Below are 26,173 nucleotides of genomic sequence, written 5' to 3'. Positions count from 1 at the left end.
TCGCTTTGCCATTAGTTTGGACCTAATAAACTTCGAAGCTTGGTCCCAATTAGCTGATAATCCCATGGGCTTTGATGACCCAGAGAAAGCATTTAGGTCAGCTGAATTGCTGCCTTATGCAGTTGAAATTCAGATAGGAGAGGAAGTCACCATCCCAGAAAGGACCCGACAATTCTCCCTGGAAGTGAAAGTTAAAAGAGGACAGAAATTGAAAAACCCTGATGCCTACATTCATCTAAATGCTTCTCTCCAACAGCAAGGGTTGGGGGAAAACCCAACACCACTAATCAATATAAAACATGACACCATTCCAATAGAGGTGGATAACAGCGACTTAAAGAGTATCACTCTAGCCGCAGGCACCATTAATGGAATGGTGGTTGATGACCGACATATTTCCATAGATTTAGGAAATGAACTGTTAGGACCAATCCCCAAGGACTGTTTTGACAGTGATAGTGATGACAACACAACACCAGACAGGATCTTTACCCGGCATGGGGGAACTTCCTGGTGTACACTTCCTGCCCTTATGGTAAGGAAGATGTGACCTGTGACTTCAGGAGGGATGAGGTGATTTTCCAAGTCCGTGAGGGCTGCCTTCCCCACCTGAAGCCACCAGTCCAAATCAGCACTTTGACCAGGGACTTCTCCACCCAGCTGGAGGAGGCGGCTGAGATAGCAAAACCATAAGTCTTTCCAGGCTTCAGGCATATGGTTGAAGAGAGAGTCAACCTAGCTGATGCCTGTGAGACTCGGGAGCAAAAGCAAAAATTGAAACAAGTTTTCTTGGATTTTCAGGATCTCTTTGCGGTGGACTCATATCCACACAACAACAATTCCCACGGACCCTGGCATGACTCCAGTTTTTGTGAAGCAATATCGCTTGCCTCTCGCATAAATGGAGTCCCTTACTGAAATAATTAAGAACCTTGAGTCCCGTGAGATAATCCGTCCAGTCCACAGCACCTTCAATAATCCGGTGCTGTGGATTTTGAAGCCAAACGGCCAGTGGAGACTCTGTGCCGACCTTAGGGAGCTCAACAAATGGGTCCATACTTCCTGATGGCCTCTTCCCTACATTGACCAAGGGCTGGCCCAGATCCAGGGGTCACAGTTATTCACTGCAATAGACCTCACCAATGGATACTGGACTGTACCTGTCAGTAGCTAGGACCAATACAAGCTGGCCTTTACCTTCGGGAGGCAGCAGTACGCATGGACCCAGATTCCCTTCGGATACATCAACTCCGGCAATGATATAAACATTTTTCTGCATAAGGCCATGCCTGACCTAGGTGAAAGGGGTAACCTGGCTTATGTAGATGATGTTTTAATCAAAAGCTCAACTGTGGAGGATCACATAGCGGAGATCCGTTATGTTCTTACACAGTTGAGGGCTGCCGGAGCAAACCTTTCCTTTCAAAAGGCACAGTGGTGTAGAACCTGTGTAAACTTCTTGGGGCATGAGAATACTCCTCAGGGTCTCTGTCCCCCGGAAAAGAAAGTGGAAGCACTTCAGAAATTAAAAGACCCCACAACTCTGCGGGAACTAAGGAGCCTCCTTGGACTGACTAATTACAGTAGGAAGTTCATTGAGGACTACGCAGAGATCACAAGACCCCTGATCCATCTTTTGAAGGGGGGGTCAAGTGGGAGTGGGGTCCAGAACAAGCCGAGGCAGTAAAACAACTCAAAAGAAGCCTCTCACAAGCGCCTTGCCTAGCTTATCCTGCAAAAACAAGGAGTTCTTCCTGGAGACAGGGTTCTCTAATATGTGCTTGACTGTAGTATTATACCAAAAGCATGACAAGGTCAATAAAGTAATCTCCTAAGCGAGTAAAACTTTATCCTCTGTGGAGGAAAAATTCAACGATTGTGAGAAGGCACTCCTGGCAACGAGGTGGGCATTGAAGAATTACTGCCCGTTCATCCAGGGGGAACACATCATAGTGGAGACTCCCCACCAGCCTCTGCAATATCTCCAAAGTGACAGAATCCGGGCCGGAAATGTAAGTAATTCCCAAATTACTTCCTGGATTCTGTCAATGCAAGGCTTTCCTCTGGAGGTCAGATATGGCCAAAACAAGAAGAGTCCCCTCGCGCAAGGTCTGGCTGACTTGTATGATTGTGCCAGAGAAAACTGTCTCGAGGACGAAAGTCTAAAAATCAAGGACAACATGGAAGCATACCTTAATTCCCCACACAAAGTATTTGAGGAAGAACAGTGTGAGGGAATGCTCACTGTCTATGTGGATGGATGCTCTTACTATGTTGACAACAACGGGGAAAAAGAACTTGTGGCCGGCGTAAGGAATGCCTGGGTGAATGACACCCCAGAACCTTCCGCTGGGTACAAGATTGGTCCCCGAAGTAGTCAAGTGGCAGAGTTGATGGCTGTGCATCAAGCCATCCTCACTGCTGTCCAGCATCAACACCACGAACTGGTCATAATCACAGATTCGGATTATGTACGGAACGGGTTCGTGGAGCACCTGGTTAACTGGAAAGCCAGAGGCATTATGTGCTAATAACTAACCATTGAAACATGGGCAATTAATTCAAAATATTGATGATCTGGTCACCTCGAATGGGATGACCATCTACTGGAAAAAGATCAAGGGTCATTCTAAAGTAGAGGGACCAGACAAAACTGGAAATGACCTAGCTGATCATCTGGCCAAAACCGGAGCCATCCAAGGGGATCTACTTGAGATCGAGTCCCTTTTGGGAGAAATCCAGGTCACTGCTTTCACTAGGTCCCAGCCAGATGCTCACAATGAACGCTCAACTGCACAATGGAGTAAGGAGACTCCAGATGCTGATTTGATTACGAATCAAAAAGGGGATCCAATAATTGGTAAGTTTTATCAACACATTGAGGACCCTGAGAACTTTCCTCTGACGGATACTGATTACATTGGGAAAGAGGACCTCAGAGTGTTGATGAAATGTCCAAAAATGTTCTGAATCCAAGACAGTTTGTTGGTGAGGAAATCCCTAGCTGGCCATGATCAGTGGGTGGTCCCTACCTCATTCCGAAGCCTGATGTTAAGTCACGCCCATGATGCGGCCACAGGCGGTCATAGGGGGTTTCATACAACGCTTGAAATCTTAAGAGAGGTTGCATACTGGCCACACACGGGGCAGGACCTCAACGAAAACTTGAAGGGGTGTCTTGTGTGTGCACAGTTTCAGCCAACATCCCTCACACACTGTGCGCCTCTCCAAAAGAGGGGGATAATACTGCCTCGGTCAGATTTGCAAGTCGATTATATCGGGCCCGTGATTCACTTCTCTAGGGGAAATAAGTACATGTTGACTGTGACATGCTTGTTTACTAAGTGGGTGGAATGTCTCCCGGCCCCACACTGCAAGGCAGAAACAGCAGCTGCCCTGATGATCAACCACATCTTCTCGCGTTTGGACTACCCCAAAGAATCGAGTCAGACCGAGGTAGCCACTTTACTAGCGAAGTAATAACAAAGATGTGGGAGATACTTGGGGTCCAAAGGAAATTACACATTGCCTACCGGCTAACCTCTAGTGGTGCAGTAGAGATGCAACAAGACAATTTTGAGCATATTAAAAAGGTTTGTGGCAGATTCTGGGCCAAGTTGGGATATTCGATTACCTCTTGTCCTGATGGCAATCAGATCTACCCCTTCATCTGCAACTAAAATGCACCGTTTGAGCTGATGACTGGACGGATGATGGTGCTTCCCCAGCATCTGCTCCACAGAACCCAAGAGCAGACATTGATCAATGCCTCCAAAACTCATGAGTATGTTGAGAATCTAAGAAAACACCTTCAACATGCTTTTGCCTATGCTCAGAGAAATCTAGAAAGATCTGCAGACAGCATGAAGACCCACTATGACTTAAAGACTACTAGGAAAGTATACCATGTAGGAGACCGGTTCTACTTATACAATTTCCAACGGAACCAGGCCAAACAGCGCAAATGTTTGCCTAGCTGGAGGGGACCTTTTGAAATTGTAGACAAAATCTCACCAGTCGCCTACAAAATCCGTATCCCCAAAGGCAGTTTGGCAGAGGGGAAAGATAAGTGGGTCCATATCAACCAACTGAAGTGTTGCTATCCTAGCACACTCTGCAGCAACTGGAGGAGTCTCCTGGAACCCCAGAGGGGGTCACTCCAGCTCCCTAGAATTCCAACTATAAAAATATTCCATCTATATAGTCAATAAATTGCCAATAGAAAAATGTGTCCTTATTTGTCAAAATGTATGTGTCCGCCCACTACATTAATAGTGGTGGGGAAATGTCTACAAATATGTTTTTGCTTTGTCATCCTACAATTGGAAACCATGGAGACTAAAACTATGGAGGACCACCCAGGGACCGGAAGGAAAGATCCAAGGGGCCCGGGGTATCGCTCCATACTCCCATCAGGACTGGGCGAGGAGAACTGGTCGATCCACCCCTGATAGGAGCAGCTGATGAATTTTGCTATTTTGAACCAGAAAAGAAAAGAAACTGATCATCCCAGTCTCGCGACTTCTCTTGATGGATGGTCAACTCCAAATTGCAAGGGGGGGCTTGTGGGATGCATTGACCCACTAGGCTCTGTCCTGCGACATCACTGTGTGCTGCTTTCACCAGAAACAACTGAATGGCCGCCAAAAAGTCCTATGCGCTATAAAAACCTCTGAGAAGTACGCAGGGAAACCGGAAAAATAGGCTGCCAATCTACTTTGCCTCTGTCAGTGGTAGAACAGGAGACCACACTGCCAAAACCTGGCATTGGGCTGTCCACAGAGTGAATTTGAACTACCTGAAAAGGCAGTGCTTCATTGCCAGGAAAACCCAGAAGTGCTCTAAAATCCATTTTTCCTTGGCTGTTGAAATTGCAAAATAATGGTTCCCAAACATCAGAAAAGATCCAACATCCTTGTTGGGTGTTAACCATCACTTTATTTAAAGAATCCACCTACGCACAATGTCAGGAGAAGCAGATTTCATCACCAAAATATCCACATTAAAAAAAGGTGCTTGCCTGGAAAAATCTTTCAGATATGGGCACAGTACCGCTGGCCGCATGTATCAAAGCTGTCATTTACTTACACTGGGAGTTTAAACTTGTACATTAAGATCAAATTGTTGAAAAGAAGAGACTTGCCATCAAAAGCAATATAGGTTGCTACTATTCAATTTCTATGTTTTAAAAAGTCTGGAATTAGAGATCTGTGTGCCTACTTGTTAAAAATGTAAAGTTTATTTAGCAAAGACAATTTTAAACAAAGTGTTTTAAAGTGAACTGATGCCAGCCACAGAACTTCAAAGGCAAATTCCACAGTGTGCCCCAAACAAAGGTGCCTTCCTTTTGCTCTCTGCCCAGGAACTCTCAGTTAGATGCTAATGAAAGGAGCAGGAGATTTTGCTCTGCTTCTCTGGGGAGAGACAATAGGCTTCCTGGACTGAAAGGGAATTGTAATTTAAGTGTCAACAGAAACTACTGCCATCAGGAAGAGAGGCCTGGATTGCTCTTGGCCCAGCAAAACCTTGGGGGCGGGGTCAGACAGATATGTGTATCTGTAAACCACAAGAAAGTATTTTTTGAAAAAGACTCACAAAGAACTGTGCAAAATTTGTAAAAATCTGTAAAATATAGGTTGTTAACATGAACATTCTGCTCACAGTTTGAAACTACTCTGAACTCTGTGCTATGTTCAGAGGCAGGACTACAGACATTTTGATTTTGTAGCAATTGTGATGATGCTAGAAATATGAAACTTCACAGGATTATGGCCAGATGTCATGCACATATATGTAGGAAAATGAGGACAAATCTGACATTGGGTACCCAACCAAAAGCGTCAAATCTGAACTAAAGCTCTTACTGTGATGGGACTCGGACGGTACTTGCTCTACTAAATCTGTGATATAAATATGTATTGTTAGCAAGTTGGTTATATTGTAAATATGCTTTATGTGAAAAATAGATTTACTGTACAGAAACAAAGGGGAGGTACTCCCTGGATTGTAAAACACAGCATCATCATGGCACCAGAGTTCCTTCTCAAATCAGGAAAGGGGAAATACTCTAACCAATAGGATTCCTAGAGGGTGTACCTAGTATAATTCAGCCCACCCACCCCTTAGGGAAATACATAAATAGAGATAGCTTAGGACTTAGACACACACACAGATTCACCCATCAACTGATTACTGGCAAAGCACTTTGCAGGAGAAACCCATATCCAAGACTCCAGAACTTTGAAAGCAGAGAGGCCCAATTCAAAGCTGAACCCTTCTCAGCTTGGCCTTTAAAATCTTGATTTTACCCCCAGACTTCCAAGGGGAACAACAAAAATAACTCTTGCTAGAACCCAGAGATCCAAACCAGTAGAGCTGTAACCTATTAGCTGCAACCCAGAACCAACCCATCAGATCCAGTCCAGAGGCTGTGCAGTGTCCAGAGTGCTGTGCTGAGTGCAGAACTGAGCGCCCTGAATCCTGTCCGGTGGGCTAGAAGAATTCCAGTCCAGAAATCCTTTGACCAGATCTCTGACGGGCCCATTCCAAACAGTAGTTGTGAGTATCCATAGCATAGAATTGTCCCTAGCCAATCTCTTATCCTTAAGTAATCCTATCCAAACCATTCTATTATGTCCAGAACTGCATGGTTGAAAATCTCTTGTTCTCCTGAATCTTTCCTTCATCCATATAGTCCTTTGGTAATGGTAGTGATAATATCATCTTTGCGCTAATATAGTTGCTGAAGAAAGCGTCTTGGCAGATAGAAACCATCCGGAGATGCCGCTGGATTGGTGCCTGTTCTGTCGTGTTCCTTCTGGCTTCGTAGTTTCCCCAGTGTAAAGAAATTCCTGTTGTAATTCAAAAGCACATCTTTCATTTGAAAATTCTGACTCTTTCTGAGAAAAACAGACCTCAACTAAAACCTTCATAACTTCCGTACCGTGCATGCTAGAAATCAAATTGAAGCTAACATCCTCATCTTTCCAACGAATCCCAAACCGCATTCCGTCTCCTTCTAGTTTTTCCGCAATCGCGTTTCTCGCGTGCGGAAAAGTTTGCTGGGAATTTTTCATTTGACTTAATTTCATCACGTGTAAAACAGCTATTCTTTGCATCCGACCTCAGAATTTAGTTTTCAATCAGCTAGTTATTCAACCGTCATTGTTAATGTTTAACTGAAACTATAAAAAGCGGCTCCCACTAGCTTTGACTCCAATTTAGTGAATTAAATCCATTTTTCAGTGTTATTCCCATTCATTCAAAGCCACATTTAAACCATTTTGACATGTTTGCAATCATTCCTGTTTCTCTCTGAGTTTGCTGGGGCAAATTGGGATTAATACTGTATTTGTTGAGTTTGTATCCCTGAAACCTGTTTTCTCTCCTTCCATCTCTTTATCTTGCATATTGGGGGGATTGAGTAGTGTGCAGGGGGAAAGAGTAACATTGCATTTGACTGAACCCACACAAAGTATTATTCTATGCTGCATTATTTTTCTTATCCATACTCCTTCCGATTAAAGAGATTGTTGATTGTAACATCACCCCATTGTTTATCCATCTATAAATATTAAATAGTGTGATATATATATTGTGAAATCCATAAAATAAATCTTTTAACTTTGCAAAACAGCCTGCTTCCTGGTTCAGTGAGACCAGTGGGGATTCAAAGAGAGGGGCCTGATATAAGGGTACATCATTCAGAAATAAAAGAATTTGTAGACAAAAATATGTAATTAAGGGTTTCAATTGTGCATCCCATGCTAGGTATTGACTTAGGTGAAGTGCTGGGTTGAAATCACTTACAGAAGGCATCCACGAAAGTTGCATCACATGTCGGTGGTCTGTAAACTAGAACAAATTTGAGGTTTGTTTTGGTGTTTGCTGTTAGGTGAACAATTAGGGATTCACAATGTTCAATGCTTAGTGGTTCATCTGTTTAAATTTTAAGGTGTTCCTTTTAAGCTACTGCCAGTCCTCGTCCTCTTCTGTTTTTTCTGCTTGCCTGTTAGCACTTGAAGTTGTCAGGGAGGCAGTTGTGGAGTGTGATTTTGTAGTTTTTGTGTAGCCATGTTTCGGTTATGAATAGGATGTCAATACCCCGTTGGACAGGAGGTCAAAAATCTCTGTGGCATGTTTGGACATTGATCTTGCATTGATTAGGTTACAATGGGTCTTTTCGATGGAGGTATGTCTATTTTTATTTTGTGTCTGTTTTGTCTTGCAGTAGTTGTGTTGGGTCGCTTCTGTTTTGCTTACACAAATTGATTGGAGCTCAATGGGATCTGTTTTGTTCTAGAACCGTTCTGTTCGATTGATAGCTGTTTTTGAGAAATCTTCTACCTCTTCATCTTCGAGGTTTGGTGGAGTTGTTGACGCTGCCCTTGTATTTTTGTTATATAGGGAGTGAGGGCTTTGATTTCGTTCCTTTCTCTTCTTGGATCTTCTCTTCTTTTCCTGCGAGGTTCCAATAGGTTTTCTGTCTGCCTAGAACTGCAGGTGGCATTGGGTGTTGCAGTGTGGTGGCAGTTGCAAGGTACAGAGTCAGATATAGGGATTTTTCTCTTCTCATGACGTTTGTTCTGTTGGTTGTGGTGTTTGTAAGGGTGTGTTCTGTGTTTGTGGCAGTTTCACTTGGAAGCGGGAGCGGCTGCATCGGGATTGTGCCTTGTTCCATGTTTCTTTGGTGGCATCCTGTTCTGTGTTAGGGCATCTTGTGGCCCTAGGTGGTCACAGGGCTTGGATGTATTTATTTATTTATTTTATTTTCCTTTTTGGTTTGGGTCACAGAGGCTGTAGCCCACCTGTAGGATCTCTTGTGGTTTGGATGGTGTTGAGTCTTGTCCTTTTGCCTTGTGATTGCGTGGTGCACTATGTGGCCTCGCTTATTTTGTACATAGTTACAATCTGGGGCTAGTTGTGGGGGAGTTGTGATATAGTGGGCTGCTGTTGTGGATTGGCTGGGGTGTCTGCGTATGAGTGATATTGAGATATTTGGGGGATTCTGGGTTTGGGGTGTTCTAGGGTGCAGGTAGTTTGCTGCGGGTTTCCTGGGTGGCTGCCTTAATAGTGGATTTGGGTTTCGTATCTCTCTTTCCTGTGGGTGGAGTCTTTAGGTGCAGTGGTTTTGGGATATTAAAAGTTGGAGAGACGGTAGGCAGTTGGGTTATCAGTAGGTTGTGGGAGGTGAACGACCTGACCTTGGTTCTTAGTAAGTTGGGTAATGATCAAATTATGGTTAGTTGCTTTCAGCGGGTAGCTGTATGTTCCTGGAGGGTTGGTGAAGGCCTGGGTTTCACAAAGTGGCAGATGTAAACACACCTACGTTTGAGATTCCTGGAATGTGGGAGAAGGACCTAGGCTTCAGAGTTGCCGATATATAGCACACCTAAATTTGAGACTCCGCGGCAGTGAGAGAAAGGGCTGGGTTTCACAAAAAGGCAGATATAAACACAGCTGAATTTGAGATGACGAGATAGTGGGAGAAAATCCGAGTTTTCACAGAGTGGCAGATATAAACACACCTACGCTCGAGATTCCTAGACAGCTTTAGAAAGGCCTAGTTATCACAGAGTGGTAGATATGAACACAGCTAAGTTTGAGATTCCTAGACAGTGGGAGAAAGGCCTAGTTTTCACAGAGTGGCAGATATGAAAAGTTTGAGATTCCTAGATAGTGGGGGAAAGGCCTCGTTTTCACAGAGTGGCAGATATAAACATACCTATGTTTGAGATTCCTAGATAGTGGGAGAAAGGCGTAGTTTTCACACAGTGGCAGATATAAACACACCTATGTTTGAGTTTCCTAGATAGTGGGAGAAAGGCCTAGTTTTCACAGAATGGCAGATCTAAACACAGCTAAGTTTGCGATTCCTAGACAGCGGGAGAAAGGCCTAGTTTTCACAGAATGGCAGATCTAAACACACCTACTTTTCAGATTCCTAGACAGTGGGCGAAAGGTCTAGCCTTCAAAATATGAAGGGTATTTAAGTGCGCTTGGATTCCCATTGGTCTTCCCAGAAGATGTCACAGGCGTGTGTGATTGGTGCAATTATTGCAGGTTTTTGGCAGATTTTGGTATGATCTGTTGTGTAAGAAAAAGAAGAGGCAGAGCTTTTTGTAATACAGTGATTGCTGTATTCCCCACCCAGACCACACTTATCTTGTCAGTCGCTGCTGGTTGACAGCTGACTACTGGCTTCTCAGGCGAACACCGGCAAACAAAGAAATAGTGAGACTGGGTGGATTAAGGTGCCAGTCTAGCCATGAAATAACACTTATTATGCTTGCTTTATCATAGAGGTACAGTAAAAATTGTCACACCACAGTAAGAAATGGCTAGACTGACTGCACAAAAATGCTAGTCAAGCAACATAATAATACGTATCATGTTTGCTTTATCGTAGATGCCCATTCATAAAATGCCATGCTACAGTAAGAAATGGCTAGAATGGATGCACCAAAGGTCTACTGTAGCCATGTAGTAACACTTATCATGCTTGCTTTATGTTAATGTTAATGTTAGATATACATTATAAATACATTATTTATTTCTGAAGCTTGATGGACTCCCCGGGGACATGGAGCTGTGGGGCCACCCTACACCCTGGAATCTGTGTGGGTCCCCACTATGCCAGTGAACTTATCTATATAAAAAGGAATTAGACATATTTTTTGATTTTTTAAATTGTAAATCAGTTTATTACAAACTTTGAATTACAGTTTTTCACCACTCAATATTACCTTTCTTATTTGTCAAAAGAGAATCAGCAAAACCAATTAACATTTAGTTACGGCACTTTTATCACCCCTTTCATTATTTAAACACGAATTCGTTAATTGCCTAGAACTCGGTCTAAAAAGTCAACAACAGCGCACATTGCCATTGGATTTTGACCCATTAATATCATCTGCCACCATTCTTTAACTATATAAAAAGGAATGAGAAATGAGAGTATATTTAGGGGGTAATTCATAGAATTTGGCGCACAGGTGGCGCATGCGGCTAGTGCACAGTCTGCGCGTGCGGCAGTCTGCGCCAGCCGCGTGCACCAAAACCCATTTCAGCGCACATCGTATTCATGGATTTTAACATCCATAACCAGCCGTGGCTCACAGTGGCGCAGCAACCCTGCAGCAGCGCCAGTAACACCCCCAATCCTGCCCCCGTGCGCCAAAAACATTGCACCAATCTCCTACATGGCACAAAGGGCAGGGGACCAGCATACAGCCCCCCCCAAGCACGAAAACGCATGTAAACGTCCACGTGCACCCCTCGGAATACACATACCACTCTCGTGCTATCGAAAACGTGTGGAAAACTGCCCGCGCACCCCTCGGAATACACATACCCCGCTCACGCTATCGAAAAAACGCATGTAAAAGTCCACGTGCACCCCTCGGAATACACATACCACTCTTGCGCTATCGAAAACACATGGAAAACTCCCCTCGCACCCCTGGGAATACACATACCCCGCTCGCACTATCGAAAATGCGTGGAAAACTCCCCGCGCACCCCTTGGAATACACGTACCCCGCCGGCACTATTGAAAACACGTGTAAAAGTCTATGCGCACCCCTCGGAATACACGTACCGCTCTCGCGCTATCGAAAATGCATGGAAAACTCCCCGCGCACCCCTCGGAATACACGTACACCACTCGCGCTATCGAAAACACGTGGAAAACTCCCCGCGCACCCCTCGGAATACACATACCTTGCTTGTGCCAGCCAAAATGCGTGTAAAAGTCCACGCGCACCCTCGGAATTCACGTATCGCATCCCACGAAGAGCACGTACAGAGCGATGGAAACCCACGTGGGACATTCAACCTGTGGTGGGGGAAACGCCCGTGCGTGTTACGTCACAGACACGCTTAAGCGCTAAGGGCCTTTCCTCGAATTACACGCTGACGTGCTGTTTTTTCACGTGCCAAATCACTCTGTATCAAGCTGTCCACGCGACAACACATGGAAGACCACGCTCCTGCCCAGAAGGCTGAATTAATGCCCCCCAGAGCCCCAAGCAGCCTCCCACGAGCCATCTGCTGCTGCCTGCCTGCTGCCACCGTGCCCTGCCATTTTTTACCTGCACATCTGCCATCTGCAGGGGTCCAGTTGCAGTGACCACCCCTGCTGGAACAGAAGACTCCCGACTGAAGTACCATCACTCCACAGCCCAGCTCCAGGACCAAGTTGCCCACCCACACCTGCCTCGGGGGTTGCCATGGCAGAAACAACACCTTCCGGCACCAGTGGCAACCCCCAGCCAGAGAGGCAGAGGGCTACCAGCTTCAGTGAAAATGAAGTTGGTATCCTGGTGGAGCAAGTTCTGGGGCATTATGATGCCCTCTTCACACCATAGCACGCCAACAAGGAAGGACGGAAGAGGATCTGGAAGGACATAGTGGGTGCCATCAATGCAGAGGGGGTGGCACCCCGCAACATCAAACATGTCCAGAAGCGCTGGGAGGAATACAAACCAGGACCCTCAAGGAGGCCCGGCGCCAGCTTACCAACCAGCAGATGAGGGTCTTGGAGCACATTCGCCCAGTGCTTCACCACCAGATCCTCAGGATGCAGGCCCATCTGGAGTCAAGTGCTAATTGGCCATGCACTTATGTTAAAAAAAAGGGCATGTTGCAGTGTGCTGGCAGTTAGCTACTTGGCTGCATGTGTGAAATGGGTCATGTTTGGATGTGTGTGTGCAGGGACATGATGGTGCCACATGTGAGTCCAGTCAGGCGTGACCCACAAGGATGGTGCATGTGTAACAATGCATCATGCGGTGCAGCATGTGGAACGCACACATGTATGCATGCCTGTGTCTGTAATTTGACATATTTGGGGTGTGAGAGATGTGTGCTGTTGTCATGGAGATGCATGATGTATATGTCCGTGTGTTTGAGTAGTGTGTGCGCCATGGATGCATTGAAATGGGTAGGGATGGATACATCTCTATCACTGAACTCACAATTGTAAGTAAGTACACTTTATCGTGCTAAAAAACACGTAAAGCCGTTCCCGACTATATGTGTGTCTGCCATTTTCCGGATGAAATTCTAAAATCTTTAATGAGCTTTCTCCGTTAGGCAGGTGCAGGAATGTCTATTAAAAAGACTGGAGAGTGTGCATTATATTCACAGTGGGTTCCTCTTTTGCGTCTGAGCATTGAAGAATCTTGTAGGGTCCTTGATATTTGTTTTTCAGGATCCTAAAAGGGAAGACCCTGCCTGTGCTATTTACTGGAGCACTATGTCAGGTCTCCCAATAGCCGACCGGTTTCTGTGGTATGAAAGTGGTTACACCACATTCCTCAGGGCTTAGGGAGGCACACCGTTAGGTTCCTCCTAGTTTGCAGTGGCAGCATTGTCTGCATTATTTAAGGTCCTCTCCTGGGAGAAGATATAACCATACCAACACCGGGCACGACAAATGATGCCTGGAATGAACTGGAAGTCTTGAAAAAACAACTTATAAGAACCGAGTTACACGGAGCACTAATGACTGAGTATCTACGAGCACATGCAGCCCCGCTGGGCCTGATAGTAAGAATAGAGCCAAGAATCTTCCTTGAACAAATAGAATTCCGGAAAGACTGGAGCTACATATCTAATAAATGCACCAGGGACTGGCTGGTATTGATAATCAGCACTGCCAAATCTATATCTGAAAAATTGATGCGAGAGATAGAAGAGAAACAGGAAAGCATGAAATCCTCTGCTATACTTGCCCAATATAAAAAAAGTTTGGAAGACCTAGACACGGCAATGAAGGAATTCAGAGACTTCAACTTGAATAAGAAAATAACTAAATTGAAAAAAGACCTAGCAGTTTCTTCGCAAGAAAGAATATATCCATACATCACGGATGCTTATTATGAAGACATGAGTGGCAATAATCCAACAACAGTAGGCCAACAGCCCAAAAAACACAATAGGAAAAGGATTCAGAGCAACAGGTCCAGAACAAACAACTGGTCTTTCTCAAGTGGGAGCTCGGGAAGTGCTCAAATAACTCCATGAGCAATGCTGGCCCTCAAAATCCCAACTACCAACCGAAACCTTTTTTTCGAGGCGGGCAAGGAAAGGCGATGAACAAGGACAGAGGCAACTGGCAACCACAGGTCCACTGGCAGAACCAGTCACCAATCATGACCCGCAGCCGAGGCCGAGCACAAGGGCACCCCCAACAAGGACCATAAGCCCAATAAACTCAATGAACAGAAACACAGCCGACTCCGATGCAGATGCAGAACCTGTAGCACACAGCCTAGTGATGAACCTATCCAAATACAACTTAACCACAGACGAATTGGATCTCCTTGAAAAGGGTCTTTCTTTTGTGCAATCAGCAGACAATGACCCTTTCCAGACCCGCATACAAGTGGCACAACTAATCAGAAAAGTACGTATCAAACAGTATTTTGGCTCAATGACCACTACATCTAGAGAAAAAAGTGCGACCAATCTCAAGAACAAATCCACCTTCTATCCTCCACCTAATGGGATCTCCCCTGAGTCAATTACCTTTGACAAAACATTGTTGAGATAACTAGAGAAACTAGAAACTGAACAAGTACCTGGCTACAAGAACTTCTCAAACAAAAACAAGCTAGCATTGCAATCACTAGCATCAAATGAACGTATAACCATCAAACCGGCAGACAAGGGCGGAGCGACCGTCATAATGGACACAGCAGCCTATGACCAGATGGTACAGAATCTCCTACAGGATCACTCTAGCTACAAACAACTAGGGGTCAACCCTACAGAGGCAATTAGACAGCTAATAACACCGATCTTGGAAGAAGCAAGTGCCGAAGAGATAATTAGCAACAAAGAATACGATTTCCTTAATCCTAAATGTCCTAAAAAAACAGCTTTTTACACACTTCCAAAAGTGCACAAAGGAATTTCTACAACACCCGGGAGACCGATAGTCTCCGGGATTGGTTCCATTCTGGAACCATTATCACAGTTCGTGGACCTCTTACTGAAACCCGAAGTAAGTAAAATGAGGTTGTACCTGAATGATACAACAGCAGTCATCAAACTACTCCAAGATCGACTGTTCAATCCAACTAATAATCTTCTAGTCACACTGGACATTGAATCATTATACAGCAGAATCCCACAGATGGCAACTCTCAGAGTTATAGAGAAGATTCTACAAGAAAGGGAACCACCACTCCCGATCCCAGTAACCTTCGTGATGCAACTAGCAGAGATTGCATTAACAAAAAACTTCTTCATTTACAACAATGTACACTATGAACAAGTATCAGGAACGGCAAAGGGAGCAATCTTTGCCCCCAGTCTCGCCAACCTATATGCTGCGAACTTCGAGGAAGAAAAAATCTATCATCACAACAAACCGTGGCTGAACAAAATAGAACTCTGGTCAAGGTACATTGACGACGTATTACTTATCTTCATAGGCAACGGAATCGATCTTGTTTCCTTTATGGATTGGTTGAACATGCAAAACCCGTTTCTCAGATTTTCTGAAACCCATAGCACTGTCTCAGTACATTTCCTGGATCTGACTTTAAAGATCAGTAACAGCAACATCACAAGTACTGTCTACAACAAACCGACAGACAGGAACTCGTTACTCACCTACTAAAGCTACCATCCATCCAGTCTGAGAAAAAATCTACCCTTTGGCCAGTTCCTTCTGTATCGCTGCAACTGTACACAAGCTACTGACTACAATCAACAGTCAATAGCCCTAGCTAAAAAACTAAAGAACGGGGCTACCCACAACAACTGATCAAACAAGCCAGAAAAAGAGGGAGAAATATCCAGAGGGAAACCACTCTAGAACATCACACAAAGGAAAACGCATCTGCCGAGCAAATCACAGCTGTACTTAGCTACTCACCCCTCACCAATAAAATCAAGAAAGAGGTTCTAAAGCTCTGGCCGATTCTCAATGTCAGCTCCCAAAGGCTGGACACTCCTAGATTTACCATCAAAAGACGGAAGAACTTGAGAGACTCCTTAGTTCATTCATATAAGGGTATAACACCCAGAACCAACACCCTTTGGAACACGTCCCAAGCAACAGGCCACACACCTTGTGGATCATGTAGTGCATGTTCGAGCACCAAAAGGTCAACTAGTATCGAGATTGGCTGGCACTTTCCATGGACGCAAAAGAATCTCACAAACTGCAACAGCTGCAATGTAATTTACATCATAACATGCTCTTGTACCAAGCGCTATGTAGGAATGACAACAAGACCAGTCAGAACACGGCTTGCAGAACATCGATCTTGTATACGAACTAAGAAGTTAACTGCACAGATGGTGGAACATTTCCTTGAACATCAACATAACCCAGCAGATTTCACTTGGTCCATTATCGAGAAAATGGCGATACCCACGAGAGGAGGTAACATCCATGAACTCCTCTATAGAAGAGAACAATTGTGGATTTTTCGTTGGAAAACGGACAGGATCGGATTGAACGAACCGACCAGTTGGCAAACACTCGCCACTATGTGAACATCAACCCAATCGTTTTTGCCAATTACATGACTTTGGCTACATGGGCTAGATACCATGAGGATGTGTGTGTGAATGTGATGGTCTCAATGTATGGGGACCTCTTTGTGTGCAGCATGCCACGAGCGAATATGGCAGGACAGCATTTGCATACATGACTAGACTTCTAGTTCCAGCCATTCACGTGCTCCACCATTTACACGGTGCAGCCTGGTGCTAAGATGAGAGCGCACTGCTTTGGCGTACACATGATCTTGCTTTCCCAAAAAACCTGGTGTGTCAATAGAAAGTCCGATGTGAAGCCTGACTCCAAGATGGCCTCCCTGGGACATCCCCAGGTGGCCATGTTGCACAACACGCACGTGCCCAATGCGGCGGCGTCAGGACAATTGTCAACATAAAGAGGTCTGGCGGGCGGCGGCGTAGAGAATACACTGCTCGCAGCCCGCCACACCTCTTTACAGACGAAAGCATCAGGTAAGCCCCTACCTCGTACAACGAGCATCAGACGCTCGTCTCCGATTAGCAGACACACACGGCACATGCCCGGCCCCGGGCAAGATGTGGAAATCTGTAATGGGACATGGCACGTCCTCGTGCGGCCATACGCACAAAAAGTTTACGCAATTTTTGGTTACTTAATAAGTTTGAAACAAATGTACACAATGTTAGCATACATTGTGACTTGACTTACACATGTGCAAGCACGTACCCTAACCCGTTATTCACTACTGTTTTGGCCGCTAGGTCTCAGGCTGCCTCACCCATCCGTGCATAGAATCATTTACCACATGGAAAGGGTAAGAATCCCCTTCCTTTTATACTGAACATGTGCAGTATGTCGAAATTGAACTATATACAAGATCATTTAGGTGGTAAGGCACTGATTAAGTAAACCTCCCCCCCCCCTCTTTTCTCCCCTTCTCTCCTGTCACCCTTACAGGGAGAGGACCTTAAATAATGCAGACAATGCTGCCACTGCAAACGAGGAGGAACCTAACTGTGTGCCTCCCTAAGCCCTGAGGAATGTGGTGTAACCACTTTCATACCACAGAAACCAGTCGGCTATTGGGAGACCTGACCTAGTGCTCCAGTAAATAGCACAGGCAGGATCTTCCCTTTTAGGATCCTGAAAAACAAATATCAAGGACCCTACAAGATTCTTCAATGCTCAGACGCAAAAGAGGAACCCACTGGAGAATATAATGCACACTCTCCAGTCTTTTTAATAGACATTCCTGCACCTGCCTAACGGAGAAAGCTCATTAAAGATTTTAGAATTTCATCGGAAAATGGCAGACGCACATATAGTCGGGAACGGCTTTATGTGTTTTTTAGCACGATAGAGTGTACTTACTTGCAATTGTGAGTTAAGTGATAGAGATGTATCCATCCCTACCCATTTCAATAAAAAAACGGTGAGTTCCTAGTGTGACCAGAGTATTGGGCAACCCACAGTCGGAATACCCAAAACAGTCCCTTGTGTTTTACATCGCCATGGATGCATGACACATGTTGGTGATGATGTGTTGATTCACTGATACAGCCTAGTCATCCCTGTATCCACTGTGTCTGGGGGTATACCGAACCAAATGCATTACCCTCCGGTGATGCGTGTGCATGTGACCTTCATGTCCCATGGTGCATGTGAGAATCAGCCCACCACTGGATGCAACTACGGTGCCTTGGATATGGATGCCAATGTATGTTGCATGTTGCTTGCCTGTTCCTGCATGTGTGTTGCCTGCACTGACCCATGTGTTGTGGAGGGACATGATGGAAGTGACGTATGACAGTGCCACTCATGTGCCATTGCTTTGTGTCTATGGTGTTATAGTTCACTACCCTGATGCTTGTGTTCAATGTCTACTTTTACACAGCAGCGAGTGAAGAAGAGGGCGAGACAGCGCTAGTGGAGGCAAGCGGCAGGGATGCTCCCACCGGCCGGCGACGCAAGGCCCAATCAACCTCCCAGGAAATACCACATCTGGGAGCAAGGGGACTGGTGCTACGTCTGCCACTACGGCTGCAGCTGAAGGGGTTGGATGAGCCCCCACAGGGGCCTGAAACGGTGGAAGACATTGCAGAGCCATCCAGGTTGGTGGTGGGCATAGAGGAGGAGGAGGAGGCTGCTACAGAGATGCACATGGGGCCTGGTGGGGGTGGTACCACTGGTGCAAGTGGTGCAGTCCAGGGGCAGGGGCAGGAGACAGCACAGGCTGCCGCGGAGTTGCCTGTGGATGTCTCTGTCCCTGACACTGTGACTGCATCAGCATGCACCAGCAGGGATGCCCCATCCCAGGCCTGTCCGCAGGTAGGGGTAGGTCCATGTCATCTGGCACTCCTCTACCTGTGGATGAGGGGACCCGTGACCAGATGGAGTCCGTCCTGATTGGTGTCGCATTGCACACACTTGACATTCGTGATGATGTGCGTGGTTCCCGGGGGGATCAAGCACGTCATCACGAAGAGCTGTGTGCCAATGTGGCCCAGTTGGGAGGGTCCATGGTCGGGGGTTTCCTCCATGTGTCAGCCACACTTGCAGCCCTCTCCTCCTTTGTGCACACCATACGCCAGTCGTTCTCTGTGCCGTCTTTTGGCCCAGATGCCACCAGGGCCCCCTGTGGATCTGGCCCAACCAACGCAGCCAGCCTGGTGAAGATCCCATCCCTGCCACAGTCAGGAGTCAGAGGTCTAGCAGGGGTGGACACCCCACCAACTGGACTCCAGCAGATGGAGGATGTGCCAGCATCATCAGGCAGGGCACGTGCACGACGGCGCCAGTGGATTCCATCATCCCGGATGCCGTCGTGCCACATCAGAGGGGTAGGCATTGGCCGGAGGGCAGGAGGACTCTGGATTGGGAGTGTCTTCCGTGTGGCAGTGGTTGGGCCAGATGCGGAGCAGTGGCGTGCGAAGGAGGCACAGCTCACTATGGTCAGGGCGGAGAACTCCATGCGCAGGGAATTTTGGCGGGCTGAGTGCCTTGAGGCAACTTGCAGGGAGTTGGAACAGGGCATGAGTGCATCCCTGCGAGACCTCGAGGCCAGGGAGGAGGCCCAGCTCCGGGACATCGTCTTGGAGTTCGATGATGCCCTGGGCCCAAACATCAACGAGTGAGCCATTGGACTTGCCCGCCACCATTGTACATAGTTCATTAGTGTTAGGTTCCCTTTGTTTTTTTGGAGTTCATGGATATTGCTCCACTTCGTGTATATAGTTCATTATTCATATGACTTTTTTTTAAGGTTTCCTTTTGTTTGTGGATCATGGACCATTTGGACTTTCATTGTTTATAGTTACCGACTTGTACATACTTTATTTTAAATGTTCCCATGGATCAATGGTTTTCTTTAATTTGGATTATGTTTTTCTAATCAACATTGGCAATGGACCACTTTTTAATCCAACATGACATATTTCATTTTTCCTTCATTGGATCTACATTTTATCTTTTTATTATTTCTCTCATTGGACATTTTTTTTCAAGTTTAATTTCTTCAATGTCAGTTCATAATGTTGTAATACATTTAAGCTAACTTCACGATTGGTGTAGTGTTCTATCATTGGTTTTGTGCATGTCTCAATGAACATTGGCTCTGTTGTGCATTCCTGCATGGGGATGGTGCTCCATTTAAGACTGTCATGGAATGGGTCATTTGTGAGTGGGTTCTGTGGATGGTTGCATGCTTGTACTGGGGGACAAGGGGGACATGGGTCTGTTTTGTCAGGACATGTTGTTTGGTGGGCCATGTGTCGGGGCCTGCTGGCAGGTGCCCGTCAAGGGTGGGTGGGTGATATGGTTGGGGTACATGAGTCGGAGCCTGCTTGCAGGTTCCCGTCAATTTGGGTGGGGGACATTAGCCGGTGCCTGTCAACGTTGGGTGGGTGTATGGGGGACATGAGTCGGGGCTTGCTGGCAGGTGCCCGACACGGACATGACTTGGGCCTGCTGTGCCCATCAAGGGTGGGTGGGTGGATGTTTGGGGGACATGAGTCGGGGCCTGCTGGCAGGTGGCCGTCAACGGTGGGTGGGTGAGATGCAGACATGAGTCGGGGCCTGCTGGTAGGGGCCCGTCAATGGTGAGTGAGTGGGTGTGTAGGAGGACATGATTCGGGGCCTGCTGGCAGGTGCCCGTCAAGGGTGGGTGGGCGTAGTGGGGGTCATGAGTCGGGCCTGCTGGCAGGTGCCCATCAAGGGTGGGTGGGGTCATGTGTTGGGGCTCACAAGTGCATGGTGCCATGTGGGCTGCCTGCGGGGCATAGGGAGGGGGGAAAGGGCACACCCGAAGGCCCACAATGCCAATGCGCGTGTAAAGGTTCACGCGCACCCCTCGGAATACACGTACCCTGCTCGCATCAGGTAAAATGCATGTAGAAATCCATGCGCACCCCTCGGAATACGCGCAGGCAGCCTATCCTCCCTCCCCATGCCCCACAAGCAGCCCAAACCACAGGGGGGACTTTTTCCATGCATTTTACATAATGCGAGTGGGGTATGCGTATTCAGAGGGGTGCGCAGGGAGTTTTACACGCATTTTTGCTAGCGCGGGTGGGGCACGCGTATTCCGAGGGGTACGCAGGGAGTTTTACATGCATTTTTGCTAGCACGGGTGGGGTACGCGTATTCCGAGGGGTGCACGGGGAGTTTTACATGCGTTTTTGCTAGCGCAGGTGGGGTACGCATATTCCGAGGGGTGTGTGGGGAGTTTTACATGCGCATTGGCAGTGTGTGCCCGAGGGTGTCCCCTTTCCCCACTCCCCATGCCCCGCAGGCAGCCCACATGGTACCATGCACTTGTGAGCCCCAACACATGTCCCCCACCCAAATGACCTACCCACCAGCGATGGGCACCTGCCAGCAAGCCCCGACTCATGTCCCCCACCCACCTGCCTTTGACGGGAACCTACCAGCAGGCCCCGACTCATGTCCCCCACCCAGTGATGGGCACCTGCCAGCAGGCCCCAACACATGTCCCCCACTCAAAGTGACGGGCACCTGCCAGCAGGCCCCGACTCATGTTCCCCACCCACCCACCATTGACGGGCACCTGCCAGCAGGCCCCGACTCATGTCCCCCACCCCGATAAACCCAACCTTGATGGGCACCTGCCAACAGGCCCTGACTCATCTTCCCCTGCACCCCCACCCACCCAGCAGTGACGGGCACCTGCCAGCAGGCCCCAAATCATGTCCCCCACCAGATTGATCGGCACCCTTGACGGGCACCTGGCAGCAGGCCCCAACTCATGTCCCCCACCCATGCACCCTTGACGGGCACCTGCCAGCAGGCCCCGACTCATGTCTCCCACCAATGCACCCACCCACCCTTGACGGGCAACTGGCAGCAGGCCCCGACTCATGTCCCCCACCCGACACGTCATCACACTCCAGACCCATGGCCCTTATGGCGACCCATATCCCACCCCACGCCACCCCAGTCCAAACACCCAACCAAGCATTCCATCCACTCCACATTGAATTCCCAATGTCATGATAGAAAATAAATAACCAGCATGCTGTCACGCTCACCTGATTCCCACGAAGGCGCAGGTCTGGCTTCGAGTGCTGATGCTTCTTTTATGGTGAAGCGCAGGACTCTGAAGATGGACTCACTGGCTCGCAGGAATATTCCCCTGTGCGTGAAAAGGGAGTATTACCAACTGACGGAATAATGCTCAAGCCTCCCACTCCCTTCCAGCCCTCCACGATACCCTTGCTCGATTCCCTGTGAAGTCTCACCTTAGGGTCTGGAAGGATGAGTTCTCCATCCTGCTTCTGATGCAGGGGCGCGTTGAAACCCAATTACTTCACTGGATTGAGGTTTGATGGGAGTTCAAATAAGCTTGACTATTCAGGTAAGGCGCTGTAAGAGTTCTGGAGCAAGTTCAAAAGTTCAAGCCTTATAATAATGTTCATTGTCTTATTGCAGCAAGCGCTAATCGCTTATGTCTTTTTTCCCCTTAGGGGCCGGGGTTCGGAATGCCGGAGATATGGCGCCGACCCGAAGTGAAACGTGCAGTTCCAGTAAATGACAGGTAAGTTCTGGATGAGCGTTCGAGTAATGTCTTTGCATTCACTCATTCAATGTCTTTGTCTTTTTTCCCCATAGGGGCCGGGGTCCGGAATGCCAGGAAGCGGCAGGACCCGAAATGAAATGGGAATGACCCAACAGGTAAGTCTTAGAAGGAAACTGAGCTTTTCCTATTCCCTTCCTTCTCTCACCTTGTGTTCTTGTCTTTTTCTCTCTAGGCTCTGGGAAGTGGCTGCGGATCCGGATGATCGCTGCTGAAGATGGAGGTGCCCAGGAAAGGTGAGTGAAATGTAGCGCTGCAGCGATCGAAGCGAAATGCTTTTAAAATGATGTCTTCCCTTTCAGGATCGTCGGTGTGAAGTCTCCGTGATGCAGCTTTATCAGGTAAGGTCTTCTTTCTCTCCAATTCTCTCTTAGCAGGTGACCCAGGATGCTGACAGGCGTGGCTGAAGTCCAGATGCAGGAGCTGACACGGTGAGCGTCCAGCTGCGAGGAGCAGAACAACGCGAAGCGTGAGTTGCTGATCGGGCGTGGTTTAAATAGCTTTGGAAGAAGTTCCAGGTATGTATCCTTCCACCGATCAGGTATGTATCCTTCCCCGACCACACCTAGGGGAATGTAGGTCCACAGGTAAAGCAGTTCCATTCAGGCCTCAAGAGGGCCTGGATGTAGCAGCATGGTCTGCATCAGGTAAGTGCACCTTAAAACACTTGAACACATGTCTAGCTTTATGAGCCTGGCGCCTAAGGCGCCAGGACAGGGGTCCAACATGAGCCTGGCGCCTAAGGCGCCAGGACTGTGTCCAAAGGGCCCCAGCTTGGGCCCGCTGGCACTTCCCTGGGGGAAATGATGCCTGCCTCTGGGGTTGCTGGGTCGGACCTGGCTCCTTGGAGGTAGGCATCATGACACATGCTCATGAATACATGTCCCACAGACCTACACAATGGCGACACATGACTGCGAAAAACCACATTGTGACATGCACAAAACAAATAAGAGATGAGCACACAAGTAAAGTATAGAAAAAAAATGTATTGAATAATAAACCAAATGAATAAAACAAAAGCAGACAATAATAAAATAAAAAATATTCCAAGTCCCGAAGTACAAAAAAGGAAATAAAAAATGAATGCTGTAACCAATAAAATCCAAAGTAAAATGGCTCCAATGAGTCCGTCCATCAAACAAAAAGCAGAGTTCCAAAAAAGAAAAGTATTCCACCATGGGTCCAAGAAAAAGAAACCCAGGTCCAATACTATTTACAAATGAACATCCAAGGGTCCATGAGCCCAACAATCCAAAGGAAACCTCACCTAAATCCTACCTACTAAATAACTATATACAAAAAGGCGGGGCATAGTCCATGCGCCCCAAAGGAAAAAAAAATAGAAAGGAAACTTACACCTACAGAACTATTTACAAAGGTGGCAGGCAAGTCCAACGGCTCACTTGTTGATGTTCCGGGCCAGGGCATCATCGAACTCCTGTTCAACGTTCCGGAGGCAGGCCTGTTCCCTGGCCCCGAGGTCTCGCAGGGATGCAGCCATGGCCTCCTCCAACTCCCTGCGAGTTACCTCGAGGCACTCAGCCCACCTCAATGCCCTGTGCACGGAGTTCTCCGCCCTGACCATAGTGAGCCGTGCCTCTTCCGCCCTCCGCCGCTCCACATCTATTTGCCGGCCCAACCACTGCCACACGGAAGACACTCCCAATCCAGGGTCCTCCTGCCCTCCAGCTGATGCCTGCCCCTCTGATGTTGATGGTCCAAGCCATCATCGCTCCCATCTTGAGCCTGCTGCTGGCGTGCATGTGCCCTGCCTGTTGATGCCTGCACATCCTCCTCCTGCTGGGGTCCAGTTGTTGTGGTGCCAACCCTGCTAGACCTCCGACTCCCGACTGTGGCAGGGATGTGTCCTCCACCAGCCTGGCTGCTGCGTCAGGGGCAGCTCCACAGGGTGCCGAGGTGATACTTGGGCAGGAAGATGACACAGAGGACGACTGGCGCATAGAGGGTTCAGTTGAGGAGGGGTTCGGTAGAAGGTCCAGCACACGGAGGAACCCAGCACTGGTGACCTGTCCTAGTTGGTCGACGCAGTCAACGAGGCATCTGGAATAACGCGCAGTGTCCTCACCAGAACCCTGCACGTCATCCCGAATGCCACATTGACACAACGCCACCCCAGCCAGGACAGGCCCAACACGGTCCCGGATTGCCGCGTCCGCAGGGAGAGGAAGGCCAGTTGTTGTGTGCGCATTCCCTCCCTGAAAACGGGTCTGGATGAAGGCATCCCTGCTGGTGCCAGATGATGCAGTCACAGGATTGGGGACAGGATTACACACAGGCACCTCCGTGGCCGCCTGTGCTGCCTCCTGTCCCTGCCCCAGGACTGCACCACTAGCACCAGTGGAATTTCCCCTCCAGACCCCGTCCGTGGGCCTTCCATGGCCTCCTCCTCAACCAAACCCCCCACCAACCTGGATGACTCCGTGCCATCTTCCTCCATAGGCCCCTGTGGGGTCTCAGCTGCCCCTTCTGCTGCCGAGGAGTCCACCTCTGACCTCCGCCTCTTGGACCTACCCATGGCAGCTGCGGACACGGCACCAGACTCCTCACTCCCTGACGAGATGACAACATGGGAGGGGAGCTGGGCCTTGCATCTCCGGCTGGCGGTGGGTTCCCTGCCGCTGTGCTCCACAGCACCGTCTCCGCCCTCTTCATCAGTTGACGCTGCAGACAGGGAGAGACAGAACACAGGCATCAGGGCACTGTACAGTGGTGTGATACACACATGACAGTTGCACATGAGTGGCAGTGTTAAACTTCACACATGGCATCACACTCCCCAATACACATTTCATTTGAACCCACACACATGCGCAAATCAACAGGAATGTTGCAACAGGCAGCACCATCCATACACATACAACAGCATGAGCATCCGAAGGTTAGCCTGACATCACAAGCAACACGGGGAGTGCCGAACACATGCACACATGCCACCAGACATACATGCATCTGTACATCTCCACCACCTGTCGCAGTGAAATGCTCGGTATCCATGTCACATCTGCCAATCAGCCTCCTACATGGCGGTGTCACATGCATCCATGGTGTATCACAGTGGCACACATGTCAAATACACACACATGCACATGTACATTGTGCACATACATGAAGGTGGATCCAGCATCCATGTGTCACACCACAAACATGCCACAGTACATACACAGAAATGTAAATATGTGTTCACTCACACATGCATTTGGGCATCATGCATTTGAAAACATACACCATTGATGTGCCTCACACATGTATGGACTCACATGCGGCAGGCTCATGTCCCTGTACATACACATCCATAAATGGGCCTTTCAAGACATATGTCCAAACTGCGCACTCCTGGCACACCTCAACATGCACTGCGTCCAATAAGTACGCATGGACACTTACTGTTCGACTCTGGACGAGTCTGCCTCTCAAAGACCTGGAGGTGGAGCGCTGGGTGTATGCATTCCAGGACCCTCATCTGGATGTTGGTAAGGCGGACCCGGCACCCCTCTGCATGTGCTGCCTTCAAGAGGCGCCAGGCCTTGCTGAGGGTCCTGGACCTGAAGTCCTCCCAG

The sequence above is a fragment of the Ambystoma mexicanum genome, chromosome 4p, assembly GCF_040938575.1.
Source record: "Ambystoma mexicanum isolate Mex_15411 chromosome 4p, UKY_AmexF1_1, whole genome shotgun sequence".
NCBI lineage: Eukaryota > Metazoa > Chordata > Amphibia > Caudata > Ambystomatidae > Ambystoma > Ambystoma mexicanum.
Note: the sequence above shows the minus strand (reverse complement) of the source record.